The sequence below is a fragment of the Haliaeetus albicilla genome, chromosome 4, assembly GCF_947461875.1.
Source record: "Haliaeetus albicilla chromosome 4, bHalAlb1.1, whole genome shotgun sequence".
NCBI classification, from domain to species: Eukaryota; Metazoa; Chordata; class Aves; order Accipitriformes; family Accipitridae; genus Haliaeetus; species Haliaeetus albicilla.
The window spans coordinates 16,777,139-16,800,461 of NC_091486.1; the positions used below are offsets into that span (position 1 = coordinate 16,777,139).

A 23,323-nucleotide genomic window follows, 5' to 3' on the forward strand; every position below is an offset into this window, starting at 1 on the left:
CTGGGCATGGATGGCGAGCAATGAAGGCAATGGCTAGGGACCAGCTCACACCTACAGAGACCTGGGTTATTATCAGGCAGGTGCCTGATGAATGTCTACTTGAATGGTTCAACCTTTACTTGTTAACAACTGTTTAAAATCACCTCTGAATACATTATAGGAATAATGATGCAGACAGTAGTAAAACTGGATGGAAAGCATTTATCTGTTCCTGTCTCTTACTAGTTTGACGGAGCCATTCATACAAATCAAAGAACCTGCCATACCATGTGTGCTGCTACTAAGTGCCTTCTTGCTTTGCAATTGTAAAAAAATCTTTTGTATATTTCGGCAGTCTGGCATAGTGTGTTTAGATGCCCCAATCCCAGCAGAGTATTTGCAAATCCGGTAATTGCGTATCATTACCTCCTTTTGTTGCTGATGTTGTTGCCTGTGCATTACTTTACCTGTGGCTTTGGACCACTTAGTGTTAGAGAGGGCTATCTATAATGCTTTTCTCTCCAACGGTTTGTTTCAAGCAATGTCCATACATCTTTGAGCCTTGCAAGTAAAGCAGCATGCCGCAGAGCTTAATTAAAGAGGAAATAAAAAAAGAAGTCTTTCCCCAGCGAGCTGAGAGAGTTGGATTCTGCTGAAGCTGATGGGACAAGATTGATTGATGTTAACAGGCAGAAAAAGGAAACTTTTGTCAGAGATGGGAGAGCTATACTTCATTAGGGACAGCACCATTAAAAAGGACATTGACTTATAATCTACTCAGTTTTTTTTATTATTTCTGTATCCAGCAGTGTTTTGAAGTAACTCCCATCCTGCCTCCTGCTGTAAGCTTGGTAGTAAAAGAAGCCAGTTTTATACATCAAAGTGGTACCAATAGTCCTTTTTCTCTTCCATGAACCATTAGCATGGGACCACCAATACTGCCAGGTCATGGCTGTGCTATTTCCATCAAATATCAGACCTGTGCTGGAAATGATTGCAGTATCTTATCCAATTAGCCTGGAAAAGGCACTAGGACATGTCTTCCAGATGATTCCCTCTGACAGCCAGGTCCACCATTTCTGTCATTTTCTCCATTTTCTGGAGGTGCCTACACCAGGATTAGTAGTCACTATTTCAGAGCCCTCAGGACTTTCTTTGCTCTCTGTAAAGGCACAAAGCAGCTGCCTGTAGGATTTTGAAATGGTTGTACAAGGCAGTTTGTAATTAGCCAATGACAATAGAGGCATGACTGTTGGAGTTTTCCTTTCCCTCCAAAGTAGCAAAGCACTTTTAAAAGAGACATTTTTGCTGAACAGAATGCCACTGTGGATCTCCAATAAATGCTGAAAATCATCCTTGAACCTGCTGGAGCCTGGGCTGTCATGGCAGAGGATGCACACCCAGTGAGTGCCGGCTACACGAGCTGGCTGTGCAGGGAGGTTGGTCTCTGTGCCCACATTGAGAGGCAGCTCCCAGCAGAGCTCCCTCTGTGCATGCTTCTCTATGATCATTCACTCTTGATAGCAGTGACATCCTCTCTTTTGAGAGCTTCCTTATTCCAACATCAGCTGTCTGGGAACTCACCCCAAGAGTGTGAGGCTCTGCTCTATCCTCCTTGCTGGCCAGCCACGTTAAAGGGGTGGTGAGGGTTAGCTTTGGGTGACCCAGCTGGTGAACCTAAGAGGAACCCAGCACCTCGGATTGTGCTCCAAGAACAACTGCCCTGCCATGTGGATGGGGTCTGTCTCTCTGGGGGGTACTTGCTTGGCAGCCTCCAAATCTTCCCTCTGTCTCTGCAGCAATGTTGTGCAATTGAGATCATGCAGGCCGTGCAGCTCAGAGCCTTTCCCGCAAGGACACCCACACTGCGAGAACACCCCACTGCCAGGACACCCAGGACGGGCTGGCAGCCTGAAGCCTAGCTGAGCTCAGGCTGCCTCCAAGAGAAATTTGGAGGCACAGTAACCCAGTTCTTGCTGCTCTGTGTACTCAAAGCTAAAGAGCACTTTGGTGACTGGACTTTGATGCAGCCACGAGCACCAGTACAAAGACTGTACCTGAGAAGAATGATAGTATCTCACAGCAGTGTAACCTCCAGCCTTTTGGCTGTAGTTGGCTGTAACTCATTCTTCTCCCTACGAGGCAGAAGAACAGGCCGTGCCTCGGGGTGGGTGGCTAATAATTTTTCTCAGGTGACGGTAATTTTGCTCACAAAAACATGCACAGAAATATTCAGATGGGTCCTCTGCTTTACCAGCAAGGCCACCTCTCTGCCCCAGTTTACTCTCCTGCTCTGTCTACCAAATCCCTACCTTTAATGGTACACAAATTGGAGTTAAGTCCTTTTCTTGACATGAAGCACCAAAGGGAAGATCTCTCCCTCTCCTTGCCGTGTCCTTACAGGGATGCTTTCCCACTCCCATGTGTTGCCCACACAAGCCAGATAATTGTGCTGAAACTGCACCTCCAGCCTCCATGGTCATATGGAATAGCAGCCCATGTGGCTTTTTCTCTTGGTTCCTATCAGCTAATCAAGATTCTCTGGTTTTGTATCATTTCACAAATATCACTCCTTTCCCTGGGATCATTTTAGCTGCATAATAATGACCTGTAAGTGCCAATTGTAATATTCAGCTGACCTTCAAGGTAAATTGTGCTTTGCATTTGCCTTACACACTTTCATAGAAACATAATCTGCTGTCTAACATAAATGATCATTTCCAAAGAACATAATGGTTCTGAGTGCAGACAATAACTGGCTGCAATTTGCTTCATGAGCAATTTTATTTACATCGACAGCAGAAGAACTAAATTGAAAGGTCTGCTCTTTGACTGTGGCTGTATCTGTGCTAATGCCAAAAGTCTGTTCAGCTTCAGGAAATCAATTCACCTTTGATTTAGCCCTCTGTATTATTAACACAAGAATAATACAGAATATAGATTTCCTGCCCAGATGAAATGTGAATGTCTCTCTTCATGCCAAGGCAAGCACCACCCAAATTATTGAGAAATAACCATTTGATGGCGGGACAGTGCACCTGTCAGGACTGTGGATAGGATTCATACAAATGGAGCTAGCTGGAGATAACTGCCATGCAGGTGTGCTCAGGGTGCCCTGCGGTGTTGTGTGGCTGTGCGGTCATCTTCATTGCATGCTAAAGGTAGCGCTGAGGCAACCTTCACAGTCAGATTGGGCTGCCACATTGACCATAAGTGGCAAGCTAGGTCTTAGATGTGGCTGGAGTAGACAGCCTGGAGCAGGCTATGTACGACACAGCCATGCTGCCTAGCACTGGGGAGGGTGTATTGCACTCGCTGTCTTTCAAAGTGCCAGAGGTCACTTTTCCAGAGCAGTACAAACAAAGCCACTAGACTGCACGGTCTAAGCAGGCTACTCAAGTGGACGAGTACCTGCCTGACACGGAGATGGGGTGGGATGTCTCAGGCTCACAGTTCTCTCTAAACTCTTCATTCTTGATGGGACTTCATGGCTGCAGAGATTGTCTTGATGCCAAATACACTCCAATTTTTAGAAAATATTCTCCTTTAAATGTTCATATTACTTTTTTCCTTAATCAGAACAATAAATCATGGGGTGCTGCACAGAAATTAAGGGAGACAGTTTGCCATTTTATTTGCACAAAGATACTGTATGAGATGCCCCAAGTACTCCCCGTCCCAAAGAACCTGCAAATTACATAGAAAGTGAACAGCATGTAAATAGTTTAGAGAACAATCATAAAAGCTTTGTGGATTATTCAAGAAGAAGGGGGAGCATGATGTCCATTTTATGAGTGGCAAGTTGAAGCAAAGAAAGACTAAATGAGTTACCCAAGGTCTTTTGATAAATATGTCACAAAGCATTTTAGCTGTTAAACTAGTATGCTAACACGAAGTCCATTGCTGCGAGCCAGAACCTAGTAACAGTGAGGGTGCTGGGTTTAGGAGCTATTCCAATTTACCCACATTGAAGATCTGGTAAAGGTGAGGGAATCAAGTAGTAAATTACATTTAGATTTTGCTATGATGAACATCTATGAAGAAATAAGCCCAGACAAATTCAGGCTAACCGAGTCACAATAATTTGCTAGCTGACACCATTGCTAGCAGAGCACTAAAAAAATATTAAGTGCCTCAAGGTCATGAAAAAGAAGCTTTCATTGTGAAGACTGAGAAAGGGAGAGGAAGTATGTCTCAAGTGCTCCAGCAGCCCCTTGGACTGTCACCAGGAAGACTTAAGACTTTGCAAGTACTCTTTGACCTCTGTCATAGGGAGTGATTGAGAGCTGGTAGCGGTGGTGTGAAGGTGACACACAGCAAGGAGGAGAGCAAGAGAAGGAGCTCTGTGCAGCAGTGACACTTGCACATACCATCATGGGCTGATGTACAGCCTTACTTACTGGTGCCTTTTGTGTTCTGGAAAAAAACAGTAAAAATAACTGTTAATAAAAATGAATATACCTTAATTCAATAGTGGCCTAATAAAAAAGTATAGGAAAAATATATTATTGAGTTTCCTTTTTTTTTTTTTTCTCCAGAAAGTATATAAATAGCCATAAAAATGTCGGTGGAAGAGAGGGAGGTGAGCAAATAAAAATGAAGCATCTGGTGATCACAAGAAGTTTATAACCAGAGCCCCAAGACTTTCTGTTGCTACCGTGAAGGCCAGTTGGCACCATAACATGGAGTACAACACAGAGAGACCCCAGAGCTAGTGGCAGCAAGGAGGCAGGCCTGTCAGACTGTCCATAGCCCCCTGCTAACACAAAGCTGTGCTAGACCATGTGGTTATAACAAGTCAGCTCAGTAATCCATTGCCGCAACGAAAGCGGCCACGGCACAAGCAGGTGTAGTAAAAGAGGAAGGGAAGGGAAGGACACATGCAGCAAGGAGGCAAGAGTGTGCCTTGAAGAAGGGTGAGGAGGTAGTGGGGGGCAAGCGCTTAGGAGCACCCCCAGCAGCATCATGTAGAGGCCACCCAGCTGTTTGCTCAGGGAAAGTGGAAGTGAGCAGGACCAGATAAAATGGCTGGCTTGGCACTGTGCATGGTCACTAGACCGGGTGCTGCACCTTGTTCTAGGCTAGCAAGGTCTGGAGCAGCTCCTTCTCTATCATGGGGTGGGAGAGGCAAGGAGAAGATCTCCAGGGCTTACAGAGAGTGGACCGTCCCACCAGGTCTTTGTCAATTGTGTAAAAGCTCTCTGAGTCACGTGAACCCTCCCTGGAGTTAACAGTTCAGGTAAGCAGCCCATAGCCCTGGCAGTCCTTCCTCACCTGAGTTTTACCCTAGGGTGCTAAGACACTACCTGGGTTATTTCTAGAGACAATTATTCATCTCATTACCCACACCTCTGCAGATTTATTTCAGAAAAATGTTTTAACAATTACAACCACTATTTTTTTAATATGATTAAAATTTTGTATCTAAACTGAAAAAGTAAACATTTGCTGGATTCCTCAATGGCCATTTTTATTTTTATTTTTTAGATCAGCTCTATTGGCAATTAGCCACTCTTCTGATGTGAGGATTCTGACAGCATGAATAGGAGACATTTGCAACAAATGCCTCCAATTTAAAAGCAGAAAACCACAGCAGGGGCAAGTGATGTTCAAATTATGAAGACCACTTCAGTTCAGTCCAGGACGGTAATCATGGTTCCACAGAGGGAAGGAAGATGTGTGTCCTACCATTATAATAGGGCATTATGCTATCACACATTGAATATGTATTCCCATAGAGGGACTTTTCCTTCATCAGGCCTTCAATTTAAAGGGCTCTGCTGTATCAGGAAGTGCTGTTCATGTCTCAGCAATGCCACATGATTTACACATTAGATGCAATCAAATCTATTAAGGAGTGTAGTTTAATAATCCACATCCTCTTTCACTTCATTTTGTATTTATTGCCACAGTATGCAGCAAATGTGAGGCATTTCATGGCTAACAAGATTCAGAAAGGTATAAAAAAAAAGGAATAGAAGATGGCTTTGTTTTGCTGGTTTCACACAGTTCATAATGGGACACTCGGCACAGCATGAGGTTCACAGAGCTGGGCTCATTCCAGGGGGAAAATAGTAAATGTGTAATAGGTTTATAATCTGTGAGATACAGCTCTGCTTTCACCAAATGGGTCCTGGAAAACTTTCCTTTTTTCGCTGTGGCAGGCACACTCATACACATATGGCTTACTAAATCTTTTTGCATCTTGTTAAATTACATTAAGGGGAGGTAACCAGAACAATTTCAGTGCCTACAGAAGGTTTAACCAGTGCCATATCCTGGCCTATCCACCAGCAAAGGACGGTTGCATCCCCAAAAATCTTAAGGATAAAAAGCTGTTGCAGCAAATCATTTAAGGAATATCTCAGCTGTGTTTGCATCTCTTCACAGCTACTTATCTGTATATAGTAAAGCACTTCTTGAGCCTCAGCTGCAGAGCTCTAAAGGAGTGACAGTGAAGGAATAGGAGGAGAGCAGTCTCCTTCCCACAGACCTGCCTGAGCACTGCTGCTCTGGAGGAAAAAGAGGACCGGCAGACAGGTCCCTGCTTGCTTCCCCTGCTCCATAGTTACCTCTGGGTAACTATTGACATCGGCAGTGTTTCTCCCAATTTTGCACCCATCTGAGGGGACAGCAGCATGAGTAATTTCTGATCGCTCCCAGCTGAGCTGGATTTGATCAGGTGTTCATCAGGAGACAGCCTCCATCCCACCAGAGTCATCAGCGCCTCAGTTTCAAGCCAGCTCCTGAAAAAAGCAATTTGGAGCCTGTGGCCAGTGGGTCTCTCTGAGAGGCCAACATCTGCAGGTCAGTTGCAGCTGCCACTGCTCTTCCAAGAGCTGTAAAGTTGGGGATGCTCCTTCTTAGCCAAGTCATGCCATGAATATATATTGAGGGGGTTGTTCTACCACCTGCTCCCACTTCCTCACCTTCAGCAGTGACATTCAAAACAACTTTGCCATTCCTCCACAAAAAGCTTTAATAAAATCCTCACTGAGCTTTGCTGCCAATAAATGGCAGCATTGTAAAGTGTTGATATGGAAGCTCAGACTGACAGGGAGGACAGGAGGTGCATGTCCTTCTCAATGCACTTTACCCTCCTGCCAAGCATGGTTGGGGCTGCTATTTGGCCCTGCAGGAGTTTCAAAAGAGAAAGGGCAGTTGCAAGGTTTCTGCTGAGCTTCCAGCCTCTAGAAATGCCAAAGCTAAAAAAAAATAAAAAATCAGTCAATCATAAAGTAGTGGGGATGCTCAAGGTGGAGAAGCCTCTTCAGCTATTGAGGTCATCTCACTTGAAAGCCTGGCCAGCAGGTTTGACTTCTGCATTTAAACATTTCCCTAGCATAACAACATGCCCAAAGTCTGCTACCAAAGAGGTTTTAGCACACAGAAATCTCCATAGCAAATTACTCATGGCATCTTAATCTAAGCAAGCTCCTTTTGTAGGTTTTCCCCAGAGAGATGCTGGAATGAACAGGATACAGGGCTTGAGCTCTCCTTCCACTCTTACAGCCCAGACTTGGAGGTACATGTTCCAGTAACCCAGCCCAGTGGAGCATGCTGGTAACGTAGTCGTTGCAGCAGATAGTTCCCACCACCATGATGCTGGCTGAGCCATCTCATAGGGCTGGATGAAGGAAAGGTGCGTACAGCGCCATCCATCCATCCTCAACTGCCACAAACCAACTCAAACAAGGAAGATACACTTTCCTGGGAAAATAGCCTATCCTACTCAGTAGCTTCCTAATTCCTTCTGGTTGTAGATGAACGCTGTTTCTCAGGACAGCCCAGCCAGCCAGCAGCTGTTTGCCTCAGCACTCAAAGCCTTTCCTATTTGCAGTTATTTCAGTTGCTGCACCTCCATGATAGGGCTGATAAATTCAATTCTGACTGCAGCAGGACGGGGTGACAGCTGAAAACAAAAAGTACGAGCAATCCTGACAGTGCCTCACTTAAAAGAAAAGAAAAGGAAAGGTAGGAAAATGTTCTTGAAGCAATCTGGTGAAAGGGAGCTGCTACTGAGCCGCTGCATTCACCAGGGTTTTCCAAAGGTCACTCTCATCCTACCTCTTTCCACAGTCTCTCATAGACCATCTGTGGCTCAGATAACATTGACTTTATTGGGCTCCCCACCTGTCTCAGCAAAGCCTGATTATATATATTTTCCTTTTGCAGACATTTCCTCTCCTTATTCTCTTCCTTACCTCTAGTCTTTCATTCATCTCAAGTTGGTCCAAACTGCTGTATAGTCAAGGGCAGCTCTTATCCCAGGAACAGCTGAATCCAATCCCACCAGAACTTTATAAACATCATTAAAATCTTTTTTTGCTGATCTGCCCTGATAGTGACCTACAGTTGTGTTATCCTGCAACCAAGGTTTATGAGAACAGTAGCATAAAAAGCACCAGTATCACTTATTTGTTATTGAGATAACACTAGCAAGACAATGATATTTAGTGATCATAAAATGGAAAACAAAAAAAATGGCTATTACCTTGCACTTTGTAACTCTCCCAATCACACCTTTTCATAGCCCAGTTGCTGCTCTATAGCATATCTTAACATCAGTGGAAAAATAGTATACATGGAAACTTGTTGCTATGTGTAACAAGATTTCATATACATATAAATGTTTGCATATATTTATATTTGTATATATGCATGCCTTTTAATAACTTATTACAGAGTTTCCATGCATTTGTATACCTGCACAGTAGCCCTTGGTGGGGATGTTGCTGGCTGTCCTCAAGCTTGCAGACAGGCAAGTGGCAACTTGGGTCAAGTATGGAAAGGGGCACATAAAGGAAAGTTCACAGACCTTTACAAGGTAATGTCCATTTCCAACTCGTAATAATATTTTCAGATATTCTAATCTTGTTAGGTATTTTTTTGATACTTAATAATCTATACTGTCCTAATTTCACATAGTATTGATCTCTTAAACCTCCTTTGCATTATACACACATGTGTGGGCACACACATACAAAATTCTACTACAAAATTTTCTGTTGAGATGCCACCAGCTAAAAGGTATTAGAGACACCACTTTGTATTCCTTGCATGAACGTCATAGTTTAGCAAAACATTCAAACACATGGTTAGTCTTAGAGACCTCACTGATTGCTGTGTGACTGTTGCTGGGTCTAGTTAAGAATAGGCTTGAAACAGACAAAGTTGTGTCTCTCTCACAGTCTCCTATGGGAATATGAGCATTATGAGCTAAAAAGTTATGCCCCTCTTTTATTCACTCCAGAACTTAAAAAAAAAAGACAGGGAAAAATACTTACACAATTAAATATAAACAAAATACTGCATCTCATGTTTATTCCTGGTTCTCAACATTGTAAAGAGCTCTGTGGAGCCCTAGGATCCTGTTGTGTTGTTACACAAAATCCAAACATCAAACCTGGTGCATTAACAGGATTGCTGTAGGACCGCTGTGTAAAATGTTCCTTCTCTGCCCTGCTGCAGTGCTGCACCCAGGTTTGGAAACTGTTCTTTGAGAATGAGGTAACCTAACTAACTTAAAAATCATTATCAGCACAACAAGGATCACCAGATGTCTAGAAAGTCTGACTTACTTTGGAAAGACTGAAAGAAATGAACTGGTTTAAGTCTAATGATTGAAAAAGAGAGGAATTAGAGTAGCAGATTTCACCTGTGCTGAAGGTAGCTGCAGAGTAAGTCAGTCATAAATAAATAAATGCATGTCCACTGTGGATAGAAGAAGGTATTGGCTTAAAAACAAGCAAGAAGGATTTAAGTGAGACATCAGGAAAAAGCTGGCAAGGCCCTGCATAGACTAGCTTCTCTCAGGAGTGGTTTGGGTAAGTCTGATTCTGCCCTGAGGATGGATCTGGGTGAGGTGGTGTCACTGTCCCTTCCTCCTACATTTTTTTTACTACAGAAGAGGGTGCTCCTTGGAGGAAGTTATGTCCTAGAAACGTTTTTCCAGCCACTGGAAGTAACATTACTCTTTGGTAATGCCAAAAGAGACTGGCCAATTTAATAGCACTGCTTTCCACTTTCATAGGCTGGGATTTCAAGGGGATCCTAAAGTTGCTCAACCTCCTCAGACTTTCAATAAGATTTGGCCCTTTGGGTGCTTCTGATTTTGTGTTTGTTAAAATAAAATTGCAATTTCAGTGATAAAGGCATTAATATTAGCAACACCTTATCTAAGGAGCAGCGCAGTAAGCAGGCTACCCTCTCTTCTGGTTCACTTTTTGTCAAGGGCATGTCTTGATGACTAGGAAGGGATGGTCGTGTGGGTCCAAACAGTAGGAAAAGCCAGTCCCGGTGAGTCCCACATGAGTTACTAGGTCTTACTCTGCCTGGTCTGAGCGTAGCTATGAACACTGAGGAGCATAACCAGCTGCATAACCCATTGTAGAAATGGGAAGCAACAGAGTTGGACACTGCAAAGATTGAACTCCGTTTCGTGGCTAACTCTGGGGTTTGTCATGACTGAAAAATGTGTAATTTTTTCACCTTATACAAGGAAAGGACATCCTGGGGAAGAGATGGAGAGTGGTATACCAACTGTAACACAAACTTTTCCACATTACCACATAAAGCAGCAGGCTCTGTTTTAGACCACTTATCCCTGAAATTTTCTCCTCTTTAGTAAACTGTGTCATTTGTTTTCTACCATTCAAAACCATCCAGATACATCCTCTTATGCTGAAATAGACCACCCTGTGCTCTCTGCACAAAAAAGTAATTGGCTTTAAGTGCAAACAGAGAGCTACCTAAATAAAACCTCCTTCCTGGTCTGCATAGATAGGCAGCAGAAAATGGGATGGCTTTGGGGGTGAGATGTCTTGCAGAGAAAAGAAGTTTCTGGAAGGTCACTCCCAGCAGGACAGACATGCATTAGAATAGCCTGCTATTCAAGCACCACTGCTTATTTCCAAGGAGAGTGGCAATTTCGCTTTGGTTGTCCTGGGAGATAACCTCCTTAAAATAGAGTATTTCACTCTCCTCTGTAGGGTAACCGCATGACTCCAAGGAAAATGGGCAAGCCCAGAGCAGAGGGCATCTCTGCACTGTGCAGAGAGCATCTTCACTGGCAAAGGGGCACAAAATCCACTGAGATGCAGAGAAGCCCTCACACTCCCTTGGCATTGGCTTGTGCTGCTTCTCAGTTCTGTACCCATAGTGATCTCAGTCTGACACCCCATTTGGCCCTCCAGTGGTTTTTGTGGCTCCAATGTGATAATTGGTTAGTTATCCAGTCATTAAATTCACCTTACTTGAGACCATATTTCTATAGCAATCATGCCACTAATACTGGTAATATTAATATTATTAATATTACTGTTAATACTCTGCTTCTGAGATGAAGCCGCGCTGCATATGGGTTTGTCCAGAAATAAGACACCCTCTGTTGGTTTCTAAACATCCTGTTGAAACCCTCAATGTACTTGAAGTTGCTTTTTACCCCAGTCTGTTACTTCACCCTGTAGGAAAGGCAAGATGCAGGGAGACAGAGAAAGTAGGAAGACAGGAGAGCCAGCAAGAGAACAGAAAGATCTAGGAAACCTGTGCAAAATCCAGGCACACCACCAGCCTCACTTGTGTGAGCTGTACCATTGTCGGTCACAGCGAGCCAATTAGACTTTCTCAGCACAGCATCTATTCATGAGCCTGAATACCTTCTCTTGTTCAAGCACTGTCAACAAAGATCTTTGCTCTGAGCTGTCCAAATATTCTATAATTAAGATGAATTAGCAAGTGGAGAAGCAACTGCAGCAAGAAGAAATAAGAAGGAAGCAGCTGTGCAGAATATTAAATTCCTTCTTCAAGCTTTAAGTCTGAACTGACAGACCGGTGCACTTTCTTCTTTGCTGGCTCTTCTTGTCCTCTTTTTTTTTTTTTTTTTTTCCCTTCTCTTTCCTTTGGTAACCAAAGACTGAAAAGGACACAACCCACTAGCTACTAAACTGAAGCATTATTTCTCTCGTATCTTTTTTTTTTTCCCCATGCTACTCTTTAAGAGCCCTTCATGCTCACAGAACTCCCCATTTCCTCCCTGAAACACTGATTAAACCAGAAGACTCAGGTGTGATGGGAAGCAAGAGAACAGGGCAAATGTGTTCCTGCCACCTAGAGTCTGAAAGCACTGCTCTGGTTGTCAGAAAGTAAATGCCCTTTCTCTAGGAGAAAGCAGACATTTAAACAGCTTTCAACCTTGAATTTAAGTGACCATAAGTATTCTCCAAGAGATGAGAAGGGCAAAAGGGATCTTTCTTAGCCTAGATGTTCTCTTCTGACTTCTCAGTTGTGGATTACTGGCAAGTTGTGATGTTTGGCTGTGTCAGACTCAGGTCCAGGAGAAGCTCTTTCTTGACTCCCCCCCCCCCGCCCCAAGTCCCAAGCACAGTGGAAAAATTGAGCAACCAAATGGCAGCAACAAGCCTAGATGAACATACCTTACCCTTCTTAGATGATTTTTCAGTCTCACAGGGTGCTCAGCCCTCAGAAAAGGCTGTGAGATGCTTCATCTCTAGCCCTGTTTGTGCTGTTGGCTGCTAGGACTACTCCACCCCACAAACAGCAAAACGGAAGGTATAATAGACAAGATAAACTCTTTGGATCTATTTCTGGGAGCAGAGCAAGACTGGGCTGAGCCCACAGGTGGCAGAAACCTACAGGTCCCTCCTGAGCATTATTTGGGTGATCATGGGACTTTTAATCTGTCAGCTGCACGTTTTGTAACAGCTTCCTGACACCCCCAGGAATTTAGGCAGGTGAACGTTAGTTTTCTGGCCTAGGTGAGAACAGGTTGCTCAGTCCAAGACAGCTTGGGGCATGAAACCTCTCTCAGGAACTACTATCTAAGTAAAGAAAGTCTGTGAGGTTAAGACAGCAGCTGCAGTTGATATCTCTAAGGATTGCAAATCCATATTTTGGCACTTACCTGTCCCTTCAATTTTCCTTTAGGGACATAAATCCCAGGAAAGTCCCTAGGCTGTTCCTAAATGATTTGCTAGATGTGACTGAAATGTGCCAGAGGTGTAAAAAGAGCCTTGGTCAACAGGGGTTTCTGCTCACAGGAGAAAGGGCAGTTCTGGAGCTGGCCTAGAGACTAAGAAAAGAGGTCTAGTTTGTTTGGGGCATGCAATAATATTATTCAATTTTTAAAAAAACAAACAAACAAACAAACAAAAACCCTCTAATTGTTTAGGAGAACTTTATTTCCTCCTGCTGTTATGGGAGGTTTGGGCTGCTGCTCCTTCTGGTGGATTTCTGCTTCTCTAATGCAGGACACATCTTTACTCCTTGGCTAATAAAAGCCCTTTATTTGGCACATGAAATGGGCCATTAGTCTTTAAAAAGAACAGTAAGATGTGGCTTTAAGTGTAAAAGACTGTAAGTAAAGGCTTGTTAGGGCAAGGTGGACCTTTCAGTGTGGTTTTGCTACACATTTCTTGGTGGGAGGTAAAAGGGGAAATGGGCATGAGGCAGCCCATTTTGCTGGCAAACAAGTTAAAGAGTCTAGAAAGCCGCTCAGCTTCTTTCACCCTGGGAAAAAATCTTGTCCAGTTCAATCCCCAGCACTCTCCTTTCCCAGAGAGCTCCTGTAATCAGACTCAGCCATTCAGAGATGCTGAGAAGTAATGGCTGCATGGGAAGTTCGATACAGAGAACGTTCAGTATCCAGCCACCCCTGGCCCCGAGGTTCATCATCATTGCAGAAATGTAGCCATGTTCCTCATTACAAGCAAGATTGATGTATTTAGATCGCCCTGCAGCTCTCCTTAATCAGCTATCTAATTTTAGGCCTTTACATCGAGGCTGGGGAAGGGAAGAGGGAGGGAGCATATTGACAGAGTTCTTAAAATACTGTAGCAAAAACCTACCCTTGTTAATCATTCTCTTTATCTGATTTATACCCCAAAGATATAAACTGCTCTCCTCTCCCTCAACTCCTTTATTCCCTCCAGGATTCACATTGCAGAGCTAAGATCAACTGCAAAAAAACCTTTGATGAAGTTTCACATTGGATTCAGGTTCTCTATACGGGATACCTCATTGCAGCAGTGTGCTGACTTAACTCTTTCTTAGCTTCTTGGTTGCAGTAGAGAGAGTCTCAGCTCTCAAGCACTATTGGTCTGTCCTATTGTCAGTCACAACCCCAGCAACTTTGCATCCTTTTGGCTCATTTCAGCTACATTTGATGAAGGAGTTTTTTGACAGCAGATAGCCAGAAATGTTGGGTAGCTCCTGCTGGGAAACTCAGGGAGAGCAGTCCCAGAAAGCACAAGAGCATTCTGACTCCTGCAGGCTGGTGATTTATTTCTATGTCTCTCTGGAAGAGCAATGCCAATAAAAAGTTATTACAACTCTTTCTTTTCCATAAAACCAAGTCAATAAGATATTATTGCGGTGGCTTGTTTTAAAGGAAAGCCTGGCAGCCAAAACCACACAGAGAAATAAGAAGGGGACTAGGAGGAATCCCCTAAATACAGAAGGTCTGTGTTAATCCACCAAGTGTGTCTGAGACAACAGTTCAGGATCTGAATGTCATAAAGGTGGACTTGATGCACAGCCCAGATGCTCTTATGGTCTTTCACAGCAGCACTTGCTGGGGAAGTGCAACAGTCCCTCCCAGCCAGAGCCCTGCTGCAGCTCTCCTCCCTCTGGGCCATAGACAAGATCCTCACCAACTGAAAATCACTGTACTAGATTATTCTTCAGTGGTGGATTTGATTATTTCCAAGGCAGAAGTGACCTAACTTGATTCTTTATGTACTGTGGATCATTCAGATTTATGCTGAAGAGCTAGTGCACTTTGGGCTGAAATCCAAACAGCAAGCAGAGCTGCAAGAAAAGTATTACACGTGCTCTACAGCTGAAGTACAGAACAGAACTGCCTGCAAAATTTGTCCAAGGTGATTTCATTACCTGTTTGGTGGGCATCCCATCACCTGTCTGCCTATGTCACACCCTTTATCTGTATCTTAGCATATCTGAATGCCTCTTCAATAGAGTTGCTTAACAGTAGTGTAAATCCTACAGTTTGACAGCTGTGAAAACCCCCATCACCCAAAGATCTAATCTGTGATATCTAGTGTGCGCCCAGCAAAAACTGGTCCTCACTCAAAATTTCACTGCTGCAGTATTTTGTCTGTGTTGCTAAAACCCTTCCAATGAGCAGGAGTTTCTTGCATCTCTCATCACCAACTTGAGATGGGTCTCCAGCTAATGCTTCTCGGACCACCAATTCACTTCTTACCACAATCAACCTTTAGCTAAATTAACAGCATTTGTTAGGAGTACTCACAAGGATTTTTTCAATTTATATCAGCAACCACAGTCCCAGAAGCTTTTGTTTCAGCTGAAAGAATATTAGAACAGATGAAGTAAAGTTAGTTGCTTCACACTAGGTGTGCTCTACCAAGCCTTCACTCTTTGGGTCAAACAAAGCATTTGGAAAAGGGTGGAACAGAAGGAAAGAAAATTTATGAAAAAATTACTGTCCGAGGTGTCTTTACAGATCCATGGTTTTATGTATACTATAGGCATCACAGAGAGACGAAGCGATGCAGGAAGGAGTAGGTTGGGAGAGAGGGTCTGTAACCTAGCAAGCTAATCCAGGTGACAAACTGGAGGGACAGGTCCTTTGCTTACACAGTCCAAATGAAATATATGCATTTCCCACAGTAGTAGAGAAAAAAACTTATCAGTCTGATGTTCACTAACCTCATTACTGTATAACTGATGGCAGAAGAAAGCAGGGATGAGCTGGTTACAGCTAGTCCATTAATCAGGTCCCTGGTGAAGCATCTCAGCTAGAGTTAAAATTAACGTTAGCAAATTAATCGAGACTTCACAATGGAAACCGCAAAGCATATGGTGTCAGCTAATGGAGAGGCTGTAGGGCTGAAGCCTCTGAAACTTCATGTCTTCCTGAAATCTAATTAGACCCTAATGGAAGGAAGACTGAGTGAAGGCTCTTAATTGAAAATTACACTTCCAGTTCAATCAAAGCCTGCTTCCGTGTTGCTATTAACGGCCTTTTAAAAATAGCTGAATTCTACAGTGACCTTGCATACAAAGTGTTCGCTTACAGAGAGTATCTGTATGGATAATCAATGGATGCCTCAGTGATGGATTTGGACCTGTTCTGTAATAATTTATGACTCGTGTGTATTGACCTGGTTACTGGGATGTTGTCTGTATGAATGAATATATGGTTTAATTTAATAGGAGCTGTCCAGAAAGAACAAACAAGCAGGTAAAAATGTCTCAAGGCAAGCCACTCTTTGGCAAACACTTCAGAAGTGTTAAGAAATAATGCACAGACAGGAAACAGCCTGGAAATAGTCACGTACCTAAAAAGCAAAACTTCTTCCAAGGAAGGAATAATTGTTCTCCAGTTGGTATATAAAGGCCCAGACTCAGTTTCACCTAACTTTGGACATGCAATGAAGGTACACAGATTAGTGAGTGAAGGTACCCAAATGCAATTACTGTAGATTCCCTCTATAACTTCTGGGCTGTTGCAGAGCCCAGTACCAAACGACTTACCTAAATGCCACTGGAAACCACAGGACAGAGATAGCAAGCTGCCTTCAGAATAGGCAGCAGAATATCTCCACCAGGAGCAGCAGGAATTACATGACTGTTGCACTTCTTAGAAGATCCAAGCTAGAATTTTCTCAGCAGGGACTGCTTGGTGAAAGCAAGGTCAGAAGTACTGGCATCACCTCAGACCTTCCAACTTCAAGATTTTCTAACTAGTTTCCTGAGTTCTCAGCCCCATGCCTGAAACTGTCAAGGCAGCTGAAGGCAACTCTGCTCAACTGTGTGAATCAGTCCACTTTCCCCTTTGGTACACAACCCAAAAGTACATCTCATATCTGTTTATGTGCTCTATGAAGCATCCTCTAAATTTGCTTGCTTGCATTTAGCAACACAGCAAGTTTGTCCTCTATTTCCCTTTCCTACAGCTCAGCTTACCTGCCTCAACATCCCCCCAGCCCCAGCACTCCCCAAGCTTTGCCACCCCACTGCCCTGCCTTGCAGGCTTGGAGACCTCCTTGCAGCTTCCACAACTTTTCCTGCCGGTGTAATTTTTATGCCTTGCTTTGCCTTTACTCTCAGCAGTGGTTGCTGTGCTCCTTCCCATATCAACCAATGATTATGATGCACCCCATGAAGTTTTGCTCTCCTGAAACAGTCTACCCTATCTGAAAGGCAATGATTCTTCCTGCATTAGGATATTTTTTCCCCAAATTGTGCTTGTGAGTCCTGTGTAACTCACAGATTTCTTTCCACTGTTCTGACTCTGGCACAGCATGACATAAAGCTCAACATCACTGGTTGCCTCTGATATGAGTTCTCCCTTCAGTATACTTCTGTCCCTCTATTTCTTTTGGTCTTGAAGTTTTACAGGCTGTGACAGGAGCTGCACGAGCAGTCATTTGTTCATGGTTTGTCTGACACTGACTCATGGCTCAGTTTGGTCAGCTCAAGCCTGGAATGGAGAAGAACGGGTGGGATTCTTACAGCAGCTTGATAAAGTAAAAATCAAGATTACCCTTTCAAGTTCTGGGCGGGCCATCTGGGGAAATATTTTCTACATGTAAAATAGGTAATAGAGAACAATTCATAACTAAAGTCAAAACACTTAAAACTGTCTGGATTGTTTCACTCTGTATCCCCTCCACTCACCTCACAAAATAAGACTCCAGTGCTGCTTCATGCAGCAGAGAAAGGCTGAAGCAGTCCATCAGCAAAACCCCAAGAGACCCTCTCTATTTCCACACAGGGATTTTTCCTCCTCTTGGGCTATGCAGTGCAAAAAGCATGGAAATTATTCTCAGAAGAGGCTCTCTGCAGTCACTAGTGAGCAGCTTCAGGGACAGTTCTTCTGTTTTAAGTGGGGAGACCTTAATGAATCCAGGTACTTCACTGGAGACTCATTGCAATGCTAGATAGTCTTGTGAAATGCAGCTGCCAAGCCATAATGACAGTATCAGAAACATAACCCAGTGATAACTTGTAAATGCTTAAAGCAGCTCACAGAATAACAGTGAAGTAAATGCCCATTCAACCAGAGTTTCGCATAAGGTGTCTCCATATATATTCCAGGAGTTCAGTAGGTAATTAATTACCATGCCACAGGTAATTAGCAAATTAGTTAAAATAACTGTACCAACAAAGGTAAGTAATTACTGCTAATAAATATTACATCTGTGTATATTTAAATTCCCACAGCCAGCTCTGCATTGATTTATAGATGGTGTCAAGTAAGCATTATTTCCTTCTGATGCAAACTGAACAAGCCTCTACTTAGGGCAGTGTGATCTCACATCTAGGCCAGCTCCATCCAGGTGATTTACATCCCAAGCTTTAACACAAGGTATGTTTCCAGCTACTCTCCTTCCTATACACTCTCCACTCCAAACAACCAGCCATACCTATCCATTACTGTAATGCTCAAATCACCTTGTATTTGATTAAGTCAAAAATGAGACTTCTCTTGGAAAAAAAAAGGGGGGGACATAACTGTCTCAGAACAACAAAGGGTAGACAAACAATAGCCATTGCTCTTTGACTCTCCCTGTTGTCATTCTGTTCCATTGACTCTATTCAGGAGCAAAGTCATTTTACCAGTATTTCATTAAATAGTTGAGAAACACTCATGTGTGCTTGTCCATCATCCATGGGTTTATACTGGAAATGCTGCACAGTGACACTCCATCATGGAAAGTATGGGCAGTGTCTTGAGTACCATATAGCAGAAACATCAGACAGAGGGATAACGGGACCAGTGCCAGGAACCTGCAGGCAGGCGCATTCCAAACAGATGCAAAGCGAACATTTTAAGCCATGTTTATGGCTGTTAAAGCACTAACAAATCAAAGGAAGTTGTGGTTCCTCCATCTCTTCGCGTCCTTAACTCAAGACTACAGGCACTTGATCCACTGAATTTCTTTCTTTCTCCAATATAAGTTTCCGGGCAGAAACTAAGCAGCTCCACTCCTGTGAGTTATTTGCTGCTAATCCTGTCTAGTCCATCTATTCTTTCTGCTATTGCTTTTTCTGAAGCTATCTTCTCGGCAACCTCATATCATCTTTGATTTCCAGATAACTCCTTCATCTGCATGTCTGGACATTGCCATGTAAAGCTAATTCCAGGTACATTATTTCCTTTTGATTCAAGTCAATAAACTGCACTGGCGTATTTCCACATCTCTTTGTTGGTGGGAAGTCTTCCTACACAGTGTTAAGATTCCTTCATAAGTTTTTATTTTCCAAGGTGTCTGGTTTTTCCTGTCTAGCACTTCAGCAGTTTCCACATCTCACAGCAAAATGTTGTATTTGAGATAACATTTAAATGGGAAATTCTCTTGCTTGTTCTAGTGCTGTAGGTTTCCAGCTAGAAATCAAAGAGCTTTGATCTATTTCAGCATGTCTGAGGAGAAAACAGGTAAAATTCTGCAGCCTGAGTTGAACAGGATGCTGGAAAGAGTGATCTAGTGATCTTAAAAATCCCCCTATTAATTAGCCCACTGGAAAAACCTCTGATTTCCTAAGCTTTATTGTAAGACTATTTCTAAGATTCATAAAATTGACCCAACCAATGTATAATATGTAAAATGAAAATGGAATTGGACGTGACACATTGCAACTCAGATGCCCCCTTCAATCCAATTCTGGGCTACCACCATCATGTTTCAGCCTGTCTCATCAGACTGCCAAGGCAATCTTTTTTAGGGGCAAGATCCTCCATCTTTACTCACTGAACCAACACCACACTGGGATGCAGTGAGAATAAATGCCTCTTAGCAAGCACAGTGGAGCTTTCTGGTGAATTGTGTATTTTCATAGGGTCCACGAAATTTGGGTTCACTTCTTCCTGAATGACCCTGGCCAATATATTTCACACTTTTGTCAATCTGCATAATGGAAGTAATGAAAGTGATTTCTTTTGTAAACTGCATAAGTTGTTTTCATGGATGATGTGGAATAATAGATGTTTCAACAAATGTTTCTTATTATAGAATCTGGGCCTTTCTCCATCAGATATTCACCTGCAAGCCCTGAAAAAAAACTGTTCCTTTGCAAATGTACATCATAGTTGGGGGCTGGGTAAATAACCTAATTACAGGTAGGGGGAGTTTATTATTACTTTTTAGGTAACAGTAGAAACTTAAACATGGTCTTCTGACTTCTCCGTCTTTTCCCACTTCATTTTCTGTCCTCTAATTGAATCCTTTTTCATAGCAACAGCAAAAAAGGATTGGAAGAAATGAGAAAAACAGCTAAAAATTAGAAATCAGAGTGAGGCTTTCACAAGAGCTAATCTCCCTTTGCCAATCCAAAACTACCCTCAAAAAGAACCTAATCACCTGCCTTTGCCACTGCTTCTGTGAACACAGAGGGAGCTTTTCCTTCATTTTAATTGTTCTGATTCCTTTTTAATTATACCCCTTCCTCTGTTCAGCTCAGTACCATCAAATACTGGAAGAAGACATTGGATCACAGCCTAATGCATTTTGGCTGAATCAAAACTCTTGAGTTTCAAGTTTCTTTCCCCCTCACAGACACAAAAAACCTTTTTTACTTGAAGAAGTTTCATCAGAGGCCTCTTGCAATTTGCTTGTTCACACAGTCTGGCTTTGCAAAGGTTCACATCTGCTTCTCTGAAGTTAGCCTCCCTTCACTGCCTTAATAAGTAAATCCCAAAGCTTCTGACTAATTTGATACGAAACTGAGTTCCTCAAATTGAAGATAAGCATTTTTGTTTATTGCCAGTTGATAAACTGGGAGTGAAATTATAGCTCTGCCATGGGCAGAAAAGCTTTTGAAATGGGTTGTGTTTCTTAGCACATTTCACATCTGGAGTGCAAAACAGGAAAACTGGCAGCAATGCTTTGTTTCTGGTGCGTGGGAAGTCTGAGAGAATGACAACAGTGATCCGCTCTAGTCTAATAAATCTCTGACACTATTAGCTACAAATTTAAGAATTAAAAAGCACTTTTGCCAAGAGCAATAAACAGACATAAGTAAGGGTAAAAAACTTTATACATATAATCATTTTCTTTTAATGATTGCCCTTTCAATTTTGTCTCCATGCTTTCAAGTTGGATCCAGAATGGCTTACTGGAAAGTTGCTTAGTACTAATACGAGAGTAAAATGACAGCTGGATCCCAATATCTTCAACCACACATATTCAACGATGCCTGGGATCCTGATACCTCATGCACTCAGAAAATCAAACCTATCGTTTTAAAGCAAGATTTCTCCCACACAGTCTTAGCTTTACAAATCCCGCATTTCACACATCCCACAGAGTTTTATTGCCATTCTCTCAGTTGCTCCTGAAGATATGAAGCACAAAAAGCCTTGAACAGTATCCCATCAAAAGAATAGACACTCAGCTGGGAAGAGAGATCTCAGGCTTTCTCCTGCCACAGTAGTGTCTCTACTGTAAATCTCTTCTGTGCTAGAAACAAGAATTATCTCAGACTACATGTGCTGGTTCAGACTCCCACAAGACCAAGAACAATTTCAAAGATATTTGGAGAGTGCCAGGTATGTGTTTTCTGTCTGTTTTCCCCAAAAGAGACACAGGATGATAGAAGCAATAAAAACAAGGCAAAACTCACAAGAAGCGTGCCTCTTCTCATACTACCCTTTCCCATAGCAAGATGGAGAAGGAAAAACTTCACAAGGCAGATGTTACAGGACTTAACACACAATTGAAGGGCATTCAGGTAGGATCCTAGGAATTCATGGCTGAAAGGAGCTCAACAGGATTTGCTCCATTCCCTTAACTAAGTGGACAGAATAGACATAGTTCATCTCCTGTGAGAGGTTTGTCTCACTCATCCTTAAACACCTTCAGGTCCAGGAACCCACAACTTTTCAACATCACCCATCCCAGTACTCATCTGCACTTCCAGTTAGAGAGCAGTACAATGTTCCAGGACAAGGAACTAGCACATAGAGTATACTGGAAATAGTTGCAAGTTTTAGTAACATGATGCTGTACCTCTATAAGGAACAATTTTCAGGAAGACCAACTCAATGTAAGGGATTATTAGACCAACTCATAAAGCTAAAATAAAAAGACAAGCTTCCATGCATACAAAGCCCCTCACATCCTTTCATGTTATTCACCATCTGTGCTCAGACCTTCAAAAATGCCTGTGCAACTCCAGCACCTACGTACAACAGGAGATCAGTGAGAGTCAAACTCCTAAATCTCTTGGGTGATTCTGAAAACTCTCTTTTTTATGAATAAATTCATCCTTTATGTGAAGCAAAATCACAATTTCCACTTCTCCCATCATAATCTCATTCCAGGAGCTGTCTCCATAACAGCACTCAGTAAAAGATACTCCTCCACCTAAAATGGTCACTATCTTCCATATGTTTCTCACATGCATGGATAGATTAAAAAGCTGCTGCTCATTTATTCCTGAGGGAGTTAAAATTCACAGAGGCCCACTGTACTGAAGAAGTTTTACAGGGACTGCAGAAGAATACAAGCAGCAGGGAGACATTTAAGCCTCTTCCTTCTTTTTAATCTAAAAACTGTTTGCAGTTATGAAACAGGGAGTAGAGACTTCATTTGCACTGCTTCTGGCAGCATTTCTGTTCTTTTTAGCTCACGGCAATGCCTACATATACCTAGAAATGCAGAAAAACTTTCTGAGAAGAGATTCTTCCAAATCACGTTTGTAAGTAGAGCAATCCATGCTTGACCTACATACAAAGATTTGAGCTTCACCACTGAAATTCAAAGTGGCACCTGCCAGTTAACAACAAAATCTCCTTATTACTTGAACAGGAGAAAGAAATTCAATTTGATTTGCAAGTTCACCAAGGATACATCTATATTGCATGGCTGTAGAGAGAGAGATGAGTGGCATTTTCCTCATCAGCCTGAGTGTCCATGTCATTTGGCTTGCTTTTTGCCACCCAGACTGAATCCTAGGAAAGGCTGACCCTGTGCGCCAGCAAAGTAAAGCAGTTGTCAGGTAGGGCAGCAAACTGAGAGGGGCAGGAAAATCGCATCCTGAGGTATGGAAGAGATGCAGTCGCCACAATTCTGGACTGCCTCAAAGAGGAGGTCTCTCGGGTGACACTCTCCCAGGCAGAAGGATCATCCAGACTAACCTCCCCACCAGGCAGCCACAGCCTCAGCACACCCGTGCCCTGTCCCAGGCCAGCAAGGAGCCAGCAAAGGACAGGCCATGCAAGGGGTGACCTTCCACTGCCGGTGGGTCTCGTCCCCCATGCTGAGAAGCAGCAAATGGCTGGAACAAGTTCTTGCTGCCACAGCATTACTGGTACTCCAGGCAGCTTGCTTAAAAGCAT

At 42.9% G+C, this 23,323-nt stretch overlaps 1 long non-coding RNA gene across 1 annotated transcript in view; it reads right to left on the reverse strand.

Annotated features, from left to right (window-relative positions):
- Positions 1-3,612: 3,612 nt before the first annotated feature.
- The window catches only part of LOC138684975 (uncharacterized), a 36,020-nt gene continuing 16,309 nt past the window's right edge, over positions 3,613-23,323 (reverse strand). The window contains exon 3 of the long non-coding RNA XR_011324193.1: positions 3,613-4,395. This is a non-coding gene — a long non-coding RNA (uncharacterized lncRNA). The remainder of the gene's footprint in view (positions 4,396-23,323) is intronic.